General features: G+C 46.1%; 1 non-coding gene across 1 annotated transcript; it reads left to right on the top strand.

The window, feature by feature from the left end:
* The first annotated feature begins 6,674 nt into the window (after positions 1–6,674).
* TRNAK-CUU (transfer RNA lysine (anticodon CUU)) lies at positions 6,675–6,752 on the top strand. Its single transcript has one exon. It is a non-coding gene; the product is annotated as a tRNA-Lys (tRNA).
* Positions 6,753–13,226: the final 6,474 nt, after the last annotated feature.

The raw sequence follows: 13,226 nt of genomic DNA, 5'->3' as shown, positions 1-13,226 counted from the left end.
CATCTTATGCTTCAGAGTAGTGGCAAAAATCCTCCATGAAGGAGGAAATTTTGCATCCAATCACGAATTTGTCGGGTAAGTCGCACTTGAGGAGTTCAAGTTACTTTACAATACGTTGTATCTCGTGAGCTTGTTTAACTACACAATGGTTATTCTGCATTTTGTCATGGAATCTCTTCATGTATTGCATCGAATTTAGTATTCAGTGCATTCCACAGCTACCTCCCATCTTGTAGGTGCATGTACACATCACACAGACGGGAAACAAGAGCACTCAGAACACATTCCACAAAGATAGTATTGACTTCTTGGAACTTTCTCTAATCTTCATCAGAAATTCTCTCTTACACGCTAGTACTAACGTGGAAAACTTTCAGACCGAGAAGCCAGAGCGTGGACTTCACTTGCCACCTCTTGAAGTGCAGATGGGTAAACTTATCAACTTCAGTACATCAGCAAAACTAACCGTATTTAACCGAGGAAATAGCCTAAAATTAGATTGTTGGAAAATTAGGCAATTTCATGATTAATTACAGAAATAAATCATGACTAAATCAACAATTAGCATGTATATGAACAATAGCATCGCGCATGCAACAATAACCATAATTAAGGACTAGATGAGATCACAATGCATGTATTAATCACTAGCTGTAGTTTCCGCGAAGGCGATGTTGTTGATGATGAAGTTGGTGATGCAAAGTTGTTGGCGGCAGAGATGATGGTGTGTGGCGTCGTCTGACTTGGAGGTGAGACGACCCCTAGTGACCAACTTAAGCAGTCACGCATAGTGCTTGTTAGAATAATCTTGAGTAGTTAATTAGTGTCACACGTGCTTGTAAAAGTGCATGCACTTACGTCTGATATGTCCTAGTGTATTCGGTTTAGAGACTGGTCCGTGTACTAGTAGTCGTCCGGCTAGGAGTATTAGTTTAGACGTGTCCTAGTCCTTGTAGTATTAGGAGTCCTACTAGGTGATCATCTTGTTTGAGTCCGAGTAGGTTTAGGTCGAAGGGTCGGCCACTGCTGGTGGAGTATATATATGCAGCCGGCTGTGGAGTTTTGTAGTACTGTGTGGAGAAAAATGAAAAGAAATAAAGAGAAAAATAAAGGGCACGATACAAGCCCTTGGCTATCAGTTTTTGTGTACGCGTGTTCGTCCTGATTTGATGTGATCGATCCTGTGGTCGAGTCCTAACAATAGAAATAAAGAGAGAAACAAAGGGCACGATACAGGCCCTTGGCTATTAGTTTTCATGTATGTCGGGGATATATACCCCGCGGTATTGACCCGATCGGAAGTATGACCCGGACGGACTTGGCAGTTTACTTGAGACCCGGTTTACACTTGGCGATTCACTGGCGACCCGCCCTGACCAGACGGTTTACAAGCAGCCTACCTGAACATTATGACTCACTAGTAACCCGGCGGGCGGGACAGACGGATGACAAGGCCTAAGGCCTAGAAGGCCAGTTTATGTTAATGACGGGCCGGTTTATGAGGAAAGCACAAGGAATATTCTCCTACAAAGGAAGCAGAACTAGGACTCCACTTGTACTAGAGTAATCCTAATCCAACTAGGATTAGTCATGTAACCCGCCCCTCCAACTTATATAAGGAGGGGCAGGGCACCCCAAGAGGGAGAAGTAAGAAGAAACAATTTCTAGGCTAGACACAAAGAACCGGTTTACGCTACTCCCTCGTGATGATAATGAGACCTAGCCACAAACAGCATGTAGGGTTGTTACCAGATGATGTTTCCTGGGGCCCGAAGCTGTCTAAATCCTTGTCTTGTGTTGCGTCTCTCGGTTCCGCTCAACCCCTTCAAGCTACCGCATAGATGCGTTGGCCTCACGACTAAGTCCTCACATTAGGACATTTGCCGTGACAATTCCACGACAGTTGGTGCCCACCGTGGGGCTCGCGCACAGTGGTGTTGAGTTTTTGGAGGGATCTCTCTTCAGGGATCGAGAAGCTCGCGATTGATCATGAGGAAGAAAAAATTAAAGCTAGGGTTGCATCGGTTTGCACCGTAGCAAGTCACCAAGCCCAGCCAAAAAATATATATGTCTGGGTTGCCACGAGCTCTGGACACACCACGATCTGTTCTGATGCAAATTCAGTACCTTCAACACGCATGGTTATTATTACACCCGTGAAGAAAATCAGGTGGAGCTGTTTTCGTCGAGTGGTCGTCTGCTTTCGAGGAGATCCGGTGTGTTTTTTACTGCTGCTAGTGCTAGTCATGGATTTGATCCCTACTGCTAGACAACCAGGAGCAATCTTAATAAGAGGATTAATCGTTGGTTCCCTTCAATCCCGTTGGCGGTCAGCCCATATGCGTTTCAGAGATTAAAATCAATCAGAACCATGGCATGTGGTCTACTGTTGAAAACAAGAAAAGGAAGAAAATCAATCCGCCGCTTGTCTGAAAGCCGGGCGAGCCTTGTCCGACCCGGATTCGTCGACGCCGAGTTGCAGTAGGTTTGACCCGGAGTCACCGGCCTCATCTCACCCCTGCAGCATCGGGACGGGCTGGTTGGCAGCTGAGAACCGCTAGGCCTTATCTCGAGCGCCTGCCGCCTCTGCCGACGTCTGGATGTGCTGCTAAGCCGCTTGCGCTACACGACGCTTCGGGCGTCGCCATGTTCACCGCCTCCGCTAAGGACCCGGCGCCTCTGAGCCGCCCGCGGTACAGCCGCTGCCTCCGCCAAGGTCCAGCGCCTCCGAGCCGCCCGCGGCAGAGCCACTGCCTCTGGCAAGCCGCTCGTTTCCGCCTCGCCTGTGCTGGCCATGCGCCTTCCAAGCTGTCCGCTCACCTCTGCCCCCAACGCGGAGGCCGGAACCCGCTCATCACTATCGGCTCACCTTGCGCCTGTGCTGCCCTGGCCGTTGCGGTTCCGGCGCTGCTCCTCTACTCCGAGCTGCCGTCCTATGGGCCTCGCGTACAAGCCGCCGTCACATCCTTGGCAAGTGTCTCGCTCCACTGCCATTTTCGCTTCCTGAATGTGGATGTTTGCATGGGACAAACAGTGGCCAGCATACCCATATACTAACACTCTGGGACAAATCTTCTCCAAAACCCAGTGCACACATTTGTACCTGCGCTAGAGTCTATGCACAAGAACGGAGGGAGTACTACTATGTGACCTCAATTACAGCTATGGATATCCATGTGGTCTACTACCCTCGAAGTTGAAAGAAAATTAGTTCAAAAGCTCATAAAAAACATGAAGGACAAGGAGGGCGGTGGTTGTTGTATCAGAAATTTAAAGCTACTAGCACTATTGCGTGGAAAAGCCAGAAGAGATGTATTTATCCACTATCAGCATCCGGGTTCATCCGACAAAAATACCAGGTGTTATTTTTCTTATGGATTTTTACAGTACATGTTCTTATTCTTTAAAAAACAAGTACTCTGGCTGGCGATATTTTTTGATACAGGACAATTATTCACTGCGAAGGCAATCGTCGGGCCACAAATATGGAACTCGTGCCAATGTTATCATGCGCCAGTATTCGACCGTGGTAAAATGAGTGTGCAAGCCGCCGTCCGTACAGCTCGGTTTACATGAACTCATTGGGATCGCGCCCGCAATCGACTCGCCATGCGCGCGGCTTACCGCACCTACGGTTGGCTCACCCGTCCGCGCATCGGCGATTGACTCGCTCATCCGCACCGGCTTACAAACGTCGCGGACGACTCACCCGTCCCTACCGGTTTACCACGCCGCGGTCGGTTCACCCATGAGCGACTTCAACTTTACCTAGCGATCATAAATTTCATGGCGAATTATTTCCGGTCTGACACATCAGGTGATATCCATCTAAAGTATATTTTATTGGTACATATTATTTTTTGTCAAAGAGCAGTTTATCTTTGTCTTGGTCTGCAATACTGTTGATGCAGGACAATTGTTCACTACATCAAAATGACGTGGTTAACTCGCCCGTCCGCGCCAGTTTACAACACCGCGGCCGGTTCATCTATTTGAGCCACCTCTGATGCTGAGGTCATCTTTTCCGTCCGCCTCTCGCGGCCTGGTCTACATCAACACACCGGGCCGCACCTGTCTGCATGAGGTGTTTATTGAGTATAAAGCAAGTCACAGCTTGGGTAGCCCGGTTTTCTTTCAAATTGGAGGCAAATTATCATCAATCGTCGTCTGCACTGGATGGATCAATGGGCAGGCACGCAAGTCGCCGCCACTACAGTTTGGTTAATTTCAAATAGCCAGTTGGAAGGAACCATTGGCCGAGTTGCTGATACGGCTCATACGGATCATTTATAACCCGTCAAGTCACTTCAACATTTTGCGGATTCACATCGCGCTATCAAAGTTAGTGATATGCACTTTCGTTATGATCAAGCATGGAGAGTCTCAAGACAACTCCTCGAGTCGTCTTAAGACTCGGGGGCTACGATGACATGACTCAGCAAATCTTGCCAGTTTTAGTAAATTTAAGAACCCCAAGACGATGGAGGGAAAGATAACCCGGTCCCCGAGGCTACTACTATATTGATGGAAATATAAAAGCCATCAGAAAATTTCCATCTTAAAAAGTATATGACAATTATGAAATCCCGGCTCAATGAAGAAGTTCTGGGTCATCAGAAAGGATTCCGGTTCATAATCCGGTTCAAGAGACCTCTCTCTCCCGTAAAGTGTTGAAGCTCTCAAATATCTGGTTTACAATCCGGTTCAAGGGAAATCTGTCTCCTACAAAGCTCTGAAGCTCTCAAATCCGGTTTAAGAATTTCTGGTTCAAAAAAAGAATTAATTTCTCGCAAGTTTGAGTTTAAAGGCCGTCAGAAAATTTCTGGCTGAAAATGAAGATTCCGGTTTAAAATCCGGTTCAAGGGGACTCAGTCTCACTGAAGCTATCAATATCCAGTTCAAAATCCCGGTTCAAGAAGAATTTATCTCTTGCAAATAGTTAAAGGTTGCCGAAGAGGACCTGCTGCCATGATGCACGGTTCAAACATGGGTATCCTACCTTATTGGCTTATCATATTATTGATCACGTGGGGGCCTCTGTTTATACAGCGAAGCTCTGTCCATGGATCCGGCTTGTGAAGCTATATATAAGATCACTTGGGGGCTTGGTTCTATTCAAACCATAGCTACACCTCTTGATTGGCGCAAGGCCACCAACGAAATCACTTGGGGGCTTTGTTGTATTGAACCATAGCTACACCTCTTGATCGGCGCAAAGCCACCAGGAAAATCACTTAGGGGCCAAAGAGAGTGTTGCAAAAGCACAACTCAAACATAGTCACCCACTGATCACAACTCAAAATATTGCTTGGGGATTCTTTCCTTCGCAATGAACAAAGAATCTACGCTTGTAATAGGCTATCAAGCCACGGCTTGGAAGCCAGGTGTATTCACCTAAAACCTCGGGTTATCCTGCCTTCTTTAAGTAAGCCACTCCGTCCAGGTAAACCTGGTATGACCCGTCGAACGTTTGACAAATCAATCTCATAGACCCTGAACTGTCAAAGTTAAAATGACGATTTGTTAAAGATTGAGGTCCATCTTAAAAGGCTTTCTGAAATGGTTTAACTCAGTGGCCTGGTAGCCCATGAAAAGCCTCGATTTGGGACCTGGCAGCCCGTGAAAAGCCTCGACTACAAGTTTTCATATGCTTTTATTTGCCAAGTTTCTTTTCTCCTTCGATGATATTTATAATATTTATGATAAACCGACGTTTATTGACCCGACTTGGCTTTCAACTACAAGTTGTCAGTACATGATCAGTTATAATCCGGCGCTTATTGACCCGGTCTGGTTTCGACTACAAGTCGCCAGTGTTATATATGGATAATCCGGTGTTTACTACAACCCGGTACGGTTTTATCATAAACCGGCAAACTATGGGAAGAGTTATCAGTACTCAAGATTTGGGTTATCACCCTTACTACAAAAAGTTGGTAAACCAACAATGTGATTCAATGTCACAGGTATGATATATTTCATATTTGATTATTCTTAAGTGCAGCCTTGGTTATAAACCCAGGTTATATGTTGGGCATTATGGCCCGTCCGGCGGTAAACCGCCAGGACACTTTAAACTTGTTATATGCAGAAACAAGTTGAATAAAGCATAATTATAAATCACCGGCGTTTATTAACCCGACCTGGCTTTAAAACAATACCTCGCTAGTATATGATGAGAAATTATCCAGTGTTTGTTAAGCCAGCCTAGCTTTGGACTATAAGTCGCCAGTATATATTTGGATTGCGCCATTGGGATCATGCGCTTATAAATCATTGGGTATGTTATTCAAAATTTTAATAGCCAACATGGCTAGATTTTTATTATGGTTATCAATAACCAATATTATGATTGAGGTTTTCAAAGTCGCTTCAGCGCAATGGATATTATCTTATCAATGGGATTTATTCTACAAAGGAATAGTCCCGAGTCGCTGCAGGCTTACAACCCGGCACTTGGGGGCTACATTATTGAAGTTGAGATTACATCAAATATGCAAGTCTCATGTCGCTGCAAGCATGCACCATGACACTTGGGGGCTAATGCAAAGTCATTTTTGTTCACCTTATTGAAGATCCGACTCATCACATTGTAATGAGCCGGCCCTTGGGGGCTACCAATTGCTCCTGTCAACAATTCAAGGTACACAAATATTAATCCATTATATTGAAGGGCCCGTCTAGGTCAGTTGGTAAAGCACAAGGCTCTTAACCTTGTGGACGTGGGTTCAAGCCCCATGATGGGGGTTACATCATATGATGTTATTTTTATTGAAGTATATATCAAGTCCCAGCTCAATATTATCTTACTGAGCCGGTCCTTGGTGGATACACATTGCTGTTCAAAGTTTACATGATTTACAAAGTCCCTGCTCATTATTGCATAATGACCCGGCCCTTGGGGGCTACACTGGTTGAAGTTTTTATGAGCATCAGATAATTACAAGTCCCAGGTTGCTGCAAGCATGACAACCCGACACTTGGGGGCTACATATATGGAATACTCAATTTATGGCTAATGACTGGGATGAACAAATCGGATTTCTTCAAGATTGTGATATTTATATTGAAGCAAGTCTTAAGCTGTTGTTATGCTATCCTCTTAAGACTTGGGGGCTACAGGTAATATGCATATAAAGGAGGAACATCTTCAAATTCTCAGTTTTTAGCAAATTAGGAAGATTAATTGTGTGACCCGGCGTTGGCAACAATCATGACCCGGTGTCAACAAGCAATTATGACCTGGCATCGTCTGTTTTATAACCTGACAATGGTGGTAATCATAAACCGACAAGTTCTACATCTTCAAACCTCCTGGATATCAATTGAATATTTCAAGACCAATATTTATGTTAAGTCAGAGCATTGAAGGCCGATTCAAATGGATTCTTTATTTACAAAATATCTTTTGCAAGCAAATTGATTATGAAGCTGGTCTATTGACTCGGATTTTTTTAGAAGGAAGAAATGACAAGGATTTAAGGATGATCAGGTGCCGGTTTACAAGAATTTTTAACCCGGAGCACAACCCGTCAATTTTTGTGTTTGTTTTACAGGATCAGTTTACCATGAATAAATCCAAGCTAAACTGGGGGCTAATGTCGGGGATATACCCCGCGGTATGACCCGGTCGGAATTATGACCCGGATGGACTTGGCAGTTTACTTGAGACCCGGTTTACACTTGGCGATTCACTGGTGACCCGCCCTGACCAGACAGTTTACAAGCAGCCTACCTGAACATTATGACTCACTGGTAACCCGGCGGGCGGGACAGACAGATGACAAGGCCTAAGGCCCAGAAAGCCGATTTATGTTAATGGCGGGCCGGTTTATGAGGAAAGCACAAGGAATATTCTCCTAAAAAGGAAGCAGGACTAGGACTCCACTTGTAGTAGAGTAATCCTAATCCAACTAGGATTAGTCATGTAACCTGCCCCTCCAACTTATATAAGGAGGGGCAGGGCACCCCAAGAGGGAGAGGTAAGAAGAAACAATCTCTAGGGCTAGACACAAAGAGCCGGTTTACGACGACTCCCTCATGATGATAATGAGACCTAGCCACAAACAACATGTAGGGTTGTTACCGGATGATGTTTCCCGGGGCCCAAAGCTATCTAAATCCTTGTCTTGTGTTGCGTCTCTCGATTCCGCTCAACCCCTTCAAGCTACCGCATAGATGTGTTGGCCTCACGACTAAGTCCTCACATTAGGACATCTACCATGACAATTCCACGACAGTTTATGGCTAATGTGCGTCCTGATTTGATGTGCTCGTTTCATGCCCTTTGTTCTCTCTTTATTTCTATTGTTAGAACTCGATCACAGGATCGATCACATCAAATCAGGACAAACACATGTACACGAAAACTGATAGCGAAGGGCTCGTATGGTGCCCTTTGTTTCTCTCTTTATTTCTTTTCATTTTTCTCCACACTGTATTACAAAACTCCACAGCCGGCTGCATATATATACTCCACCAGCAGCAGCCGACCCTTCGACCTAAACCTACTCGGACTCAGCCAAGATGATCACCTAGCAGGACTCCTAATACTACAAGGACTAGGACATGTCTAAACTAATACTCCTAGCCGGATGACTACTAGTACACAGACCAATCTCTATACCGAATACACTAGGACACATCAGACGTAAGTGCATGAACTTCTACAAGCAGGTGTGACACTAATTAACTACTCAAGATTATTCTAACAATCTCCCCCTAATCTTGACTCTTTGTCTTCTGTGCTTGTCCGATCGTCAGTCGTCGTAGATCCGTGACTTATCAATCCAAACTCCGACGCATGATCTAGACTACCAGCCCACACGATCACATCTACGCGTGCAACGTGCAAGACTGGACAAATCATCAGTCTTCACATTGTACAACTTAACTAGTCACTGTCCCACTACATGCCAAGCTTGATCTTCAACTGTCATATCCGTACACTGAGTATGACCCGCCTGGAAACATGCAGTGCGCCTCCTTGCTCTGCTATGTTGTGCCACCGCCATTGCTTGGCCGCTGCCTTGCACTCGGTCCGTGCCATACTCAATATACTTGCTTGCAGTAGATCGCCTTCTACTGGTCGCACACCTCCTCGCTTTACGATGGCTTCTCCTACCATCGTCTGCCTTCGGCATCACACGGAATCCACACTGGCTGCAACCAGGACGCTCCACGAGGACATGGATATGACTCATGGAACACCGTGCACACTACTTCCACTCCCACGAATCATCAACAAGACGAGCACTTGGAACACGACGACGAGTCACAGGCGCAACGACGACTGATTGTGCAAACTCACACGACTCCTTGACTCCAACTCCCGTGGATGATGATCTTGATGAGCTCTAGCACCGCACAACGGCACCACCTCTTCCATCAACGATCTCCTTCCACTGCCTTGCTGACGGCAACCTGCTGTCTCCCTCCTTGTCGCTCCAACAAACAACGATCGCTTGATCCTCCCGGTCGCTGCACCACCCAGCAACTTCATCGCCCGCCCCGAGGTGCTAGTCGGGTCGCCACCCCGAGGCAAGCACAGCTTCACTCGAACCTTTCTCTAATACCAATTGTTAGAACTCGATCACAGGATCAATCACATCAAATCAGGACGAACACGCGTACACGAAAACTGATAGCCAAGGGCTCGTATTGTGTCCTTTGTTTATCTCTTTATTTGTTTTTGTTTTTCTCCACACGGTATTACAAAACTCCACAGCCGGCTGCATATATATTCCCCACCAGCAGCGGCCAACCCTTCAACCTAAACCTACTCGGACTCAGCCAAGATGATCACCTAGTAGGAATCCTAATACTACAAGGACTAGGACATGTCTAAACTAATACTCCTAGCCGGATGACTACTAGTACACAGACCAGTCTCTAAACCGAATACATTAGGACACATCAGACGTAAGTGCATGCACTTCTACAAGCACGTGTGACACTAATTAACTACTCAAGATTTTTCTAACAGTGCTCCGGAGACCTTGTCTCCCCTCTTAGATGCACACGGGCTTTCAGGGTGGAGTAGATTACGATGGTAGCACAAATAGGGTGAGGAGCCAAAAACCCTAACTCCGTTTTGATGTATCTTTGGCGATGACCGGTAAGTCATATATATAGGACAACTTACACAGTCGCGTGTCGCGGTCACGATCCAAACTGATTAGGTTTCAAAACTTAATGGTCAATAAACCAACTTGAAAACTTACTGGCCAAGGAAACAAAAAATAGAACGACAAAATGAAGCCATGTTCCTACAAAGCCATGGACCAGATTTTAGAAGGCCATTCACATGCATGTCGCACACCCGCACCCTTTGCTCGGCCCCGGCGAGGCAAGCAAGTGGGGTGTTCTCTTTCTCTCCCAGTAGCAATCACTAGGTGTAGTTGGGAGAACTCACCGTATAAGGTGGTGTCACACCACCTCCAGTAGCGATATGGGATTAAAGATTTGCACCATGTGTTACCATTCATTCATAGGCATTAGGGCTTTACTTTGGAATTTCTAGAAATGCACATAGGCAAACCAATTAATGGTCGAGTGTCACGATCACGATCCAAAACGATTAGGTTTCAAAACTTACTTGTCAAGAAACCAACTCGAAAGAGAGTGGAGGCAGAAACCCTAACTCAATTTTGATGTATCCACTACTTAGGATGCTGCTAACGCGACACTACAATCAGAGACCCTTCAACGAAACTGTGTTTGATGCAATAATCGCAAACGATGATGTAAAATAACCATCAAAAAATATGCAAAACGTTTGAGATGGCGGATACATCAAACACGGTTTGGATTTTAGTTGCATGTGCAATGCGGGGCATACAGTTCAGTCCAATAAACTATTTGTGATGAGGCCGAACAACAGAAATGGGTAGCCAGATGGAGGTGTGTGCAATATACGGTGTACAGTTCACTCGGATAAACTGTTTATGATGAGGCGGAACAACAGAAATGGGCAGCCAGATGAAGGTGTGTTCGATATATGGCATACAGTTCACTCGGATGAACTGTTTGTGATTAGGCGGAACAAAAAAAAAATGTCCTCCAAATCAAAGTGTGTGCGATAGAGGGCAAACGGTTCACTCAGATGAACTGTTTGCGTTGAGCTAAGAGAACAGAAACGTTCAATTTAACAAGATGTGTGTGATACGCGACAAACATGTCTGTAATCAGAAATGTTTGTGAAGACCGATAATAACACAGACGATATATATATATATATATATATATATATATATATATATATATATATATATATATATATATATATATATATATATATATATATATATACACACACACAACTACATAGGTGGCTACTACACACATGACATTTCCACACACCAAAGTAAATTATATATTACATGCATAATTACCTAGGATAAATGATCATGTGGTCATCATCTACTTCTTGTGGCGCTTGCCACTACTGCTCTTCTTGTGGCTCGATCCGGCCTCGTTGATTTCGGTAACGAGGCACTTCCTCATGTCAATGATCCGCCTGTGCACCTCGTAGCATGTGTACACACTCTTGGCAGCGAACCCGAGGTGAGGTTCATCCAGTTGCCGCGTCCAGGTCCCATGCCAGGATACCGGATGTGTTTTTTTGGCATCCCGCTTCATCTTTTCGTAGTAGGGATCGATGATGGCCGAGGCGAGTTCAACCAGGGAGTCCTTGGTGTTGCCCCACACCTGTAGTGGTCACAGATTTCGACAAGGTTCTTGCAGGCCAAGCCTGTAATCTTGAGCGCCTTTACGTCGTTGCAGGTTTCCACCGTAGCGAACTTGTAGTCGATGATGTGGATAAACCTGGCAAAACTGTCACAAGGCTCCGTGGCCATGCAGTAGTGGAAGAAGAGGACATGATGGCCCACGCACAACTGAGCGACGGCAACCTTCTGATCTCTGTCGGGTTGACCGCTGGTGTACTGGAGGTCGATGCCGACCACCTTGCACTTGTCTCGATAAGGCAACTGCTCCACAGTGTTGATGTAGTCCTCCACCACGGCCGTTTCAATGGTGTACACCACCGAGAGATCCGTCTCCCTCGTGTGGGTCTCCACTTTATGCTCGCCGAACTCCATTAGAGCACCGCTAGATATCCTCTCTGTATGTGTCGTCGTGGGTGTGCTTTTTGTGTTGTGGGGCGAGATCGAAAGGTTGAAGAGACTAAGGTTTTAATGGTTGCGGGAGTTAAAGGGGAAGCCGAACAGCCTGGAATATCCTCATGCCTAGATGGCATTTATAATTTGCAGCGCGTAACTGCATCATTCGACGCACGCGACACAACCGCATGCATATGGGGGCTCCAACGTGATCGTGCGCAGGCCCCAACCGCTGGTAGAGCGCGTGCGCAGGGACGTGAGCAGAGCGCTCCGCGGTCGCCTCAATGGCAAGCAACCATATATATATAGCCGGTCTATTCTGCTAATATTAGCAGAATAACTTTCTGATAACACTTCCGCACTGCACGCTCAACGCAAGTGCACGTCATTGTTCGAACCAACTATGCTGCAATACTCACACAAGTGAACTTGCCGGTCTATTCTGCTAATATTAGCAGAATAACTTTCTGATAACACTTCCGAAGAACAACCCATACATCTCTTTGAGCGTCATGCCGAAGAATTGTTGAATGGTTCGCGGTCCTTCCGGGTTGAACTCCCACATGCGGGGAGATCGACATTGGTAGGGCAGGACCCCACGAACCAGCATCACTTGCATTATCTTGACAAGGCTGACATCCTTCTTAAGAAGATCTCGGATGCGGCTTTGCAGCGTCAGCATGTCGTTAACTGGCCCCCAGTCCAGCCCCTTGTTGACCCATGACGCCAGTTGCGGCGGAGGGCCCGGGCAAAACGCTGGAGCGGCCGCCCGCTTTGTACCTCGGGGAGCTGTGATGTAAAACCACTCCCGTTGCCATAAGTCAGAAGTTTTTGTGAAGGAACCCTTTGGCCATGGGGCGTCGGCGCCCTTTCTTATTATAGCGCCTCCACACTCCGCGTGACGCCCTTCAATCACCTTCGGCCTCACATTGAAGGTCTTGAGCCATAGGCCAAAGTGGGGAGTAATGCAGAGGAAGGCTTCACACACGACGATAAACGACGAGATGTGAAGGATGGAATCCGGAGCTAGATCATGGAAATCTAGCCCGTAATAGAACATGAGCCCTCTCATGAAGGGATCAAGACTAAAACCTAGCCACCGGA

The sequence above is a fragment of the Triticum aestivum genome, chromosome 2B (genome assembly GCF_018294505.1).
Source record: "Triticum aestivum cultivar Chinese Spring chromosome 2B, IWGSC CS RefSeq v2.1, whole genome shotgun sequence".
In the NCBI taxonomy this organism is placed as follows: Eukaryota; Viridiplantae; Streptophyta; class Magnoliopsida; order Poales; family Poaceae; genus Triticum; species Triticum aestivum.
The sequence above is the reverse complement of the archived record's forward strand: the minus strand, read 5'-3'. Positions and strand labels throughout refer to the sequence as shown.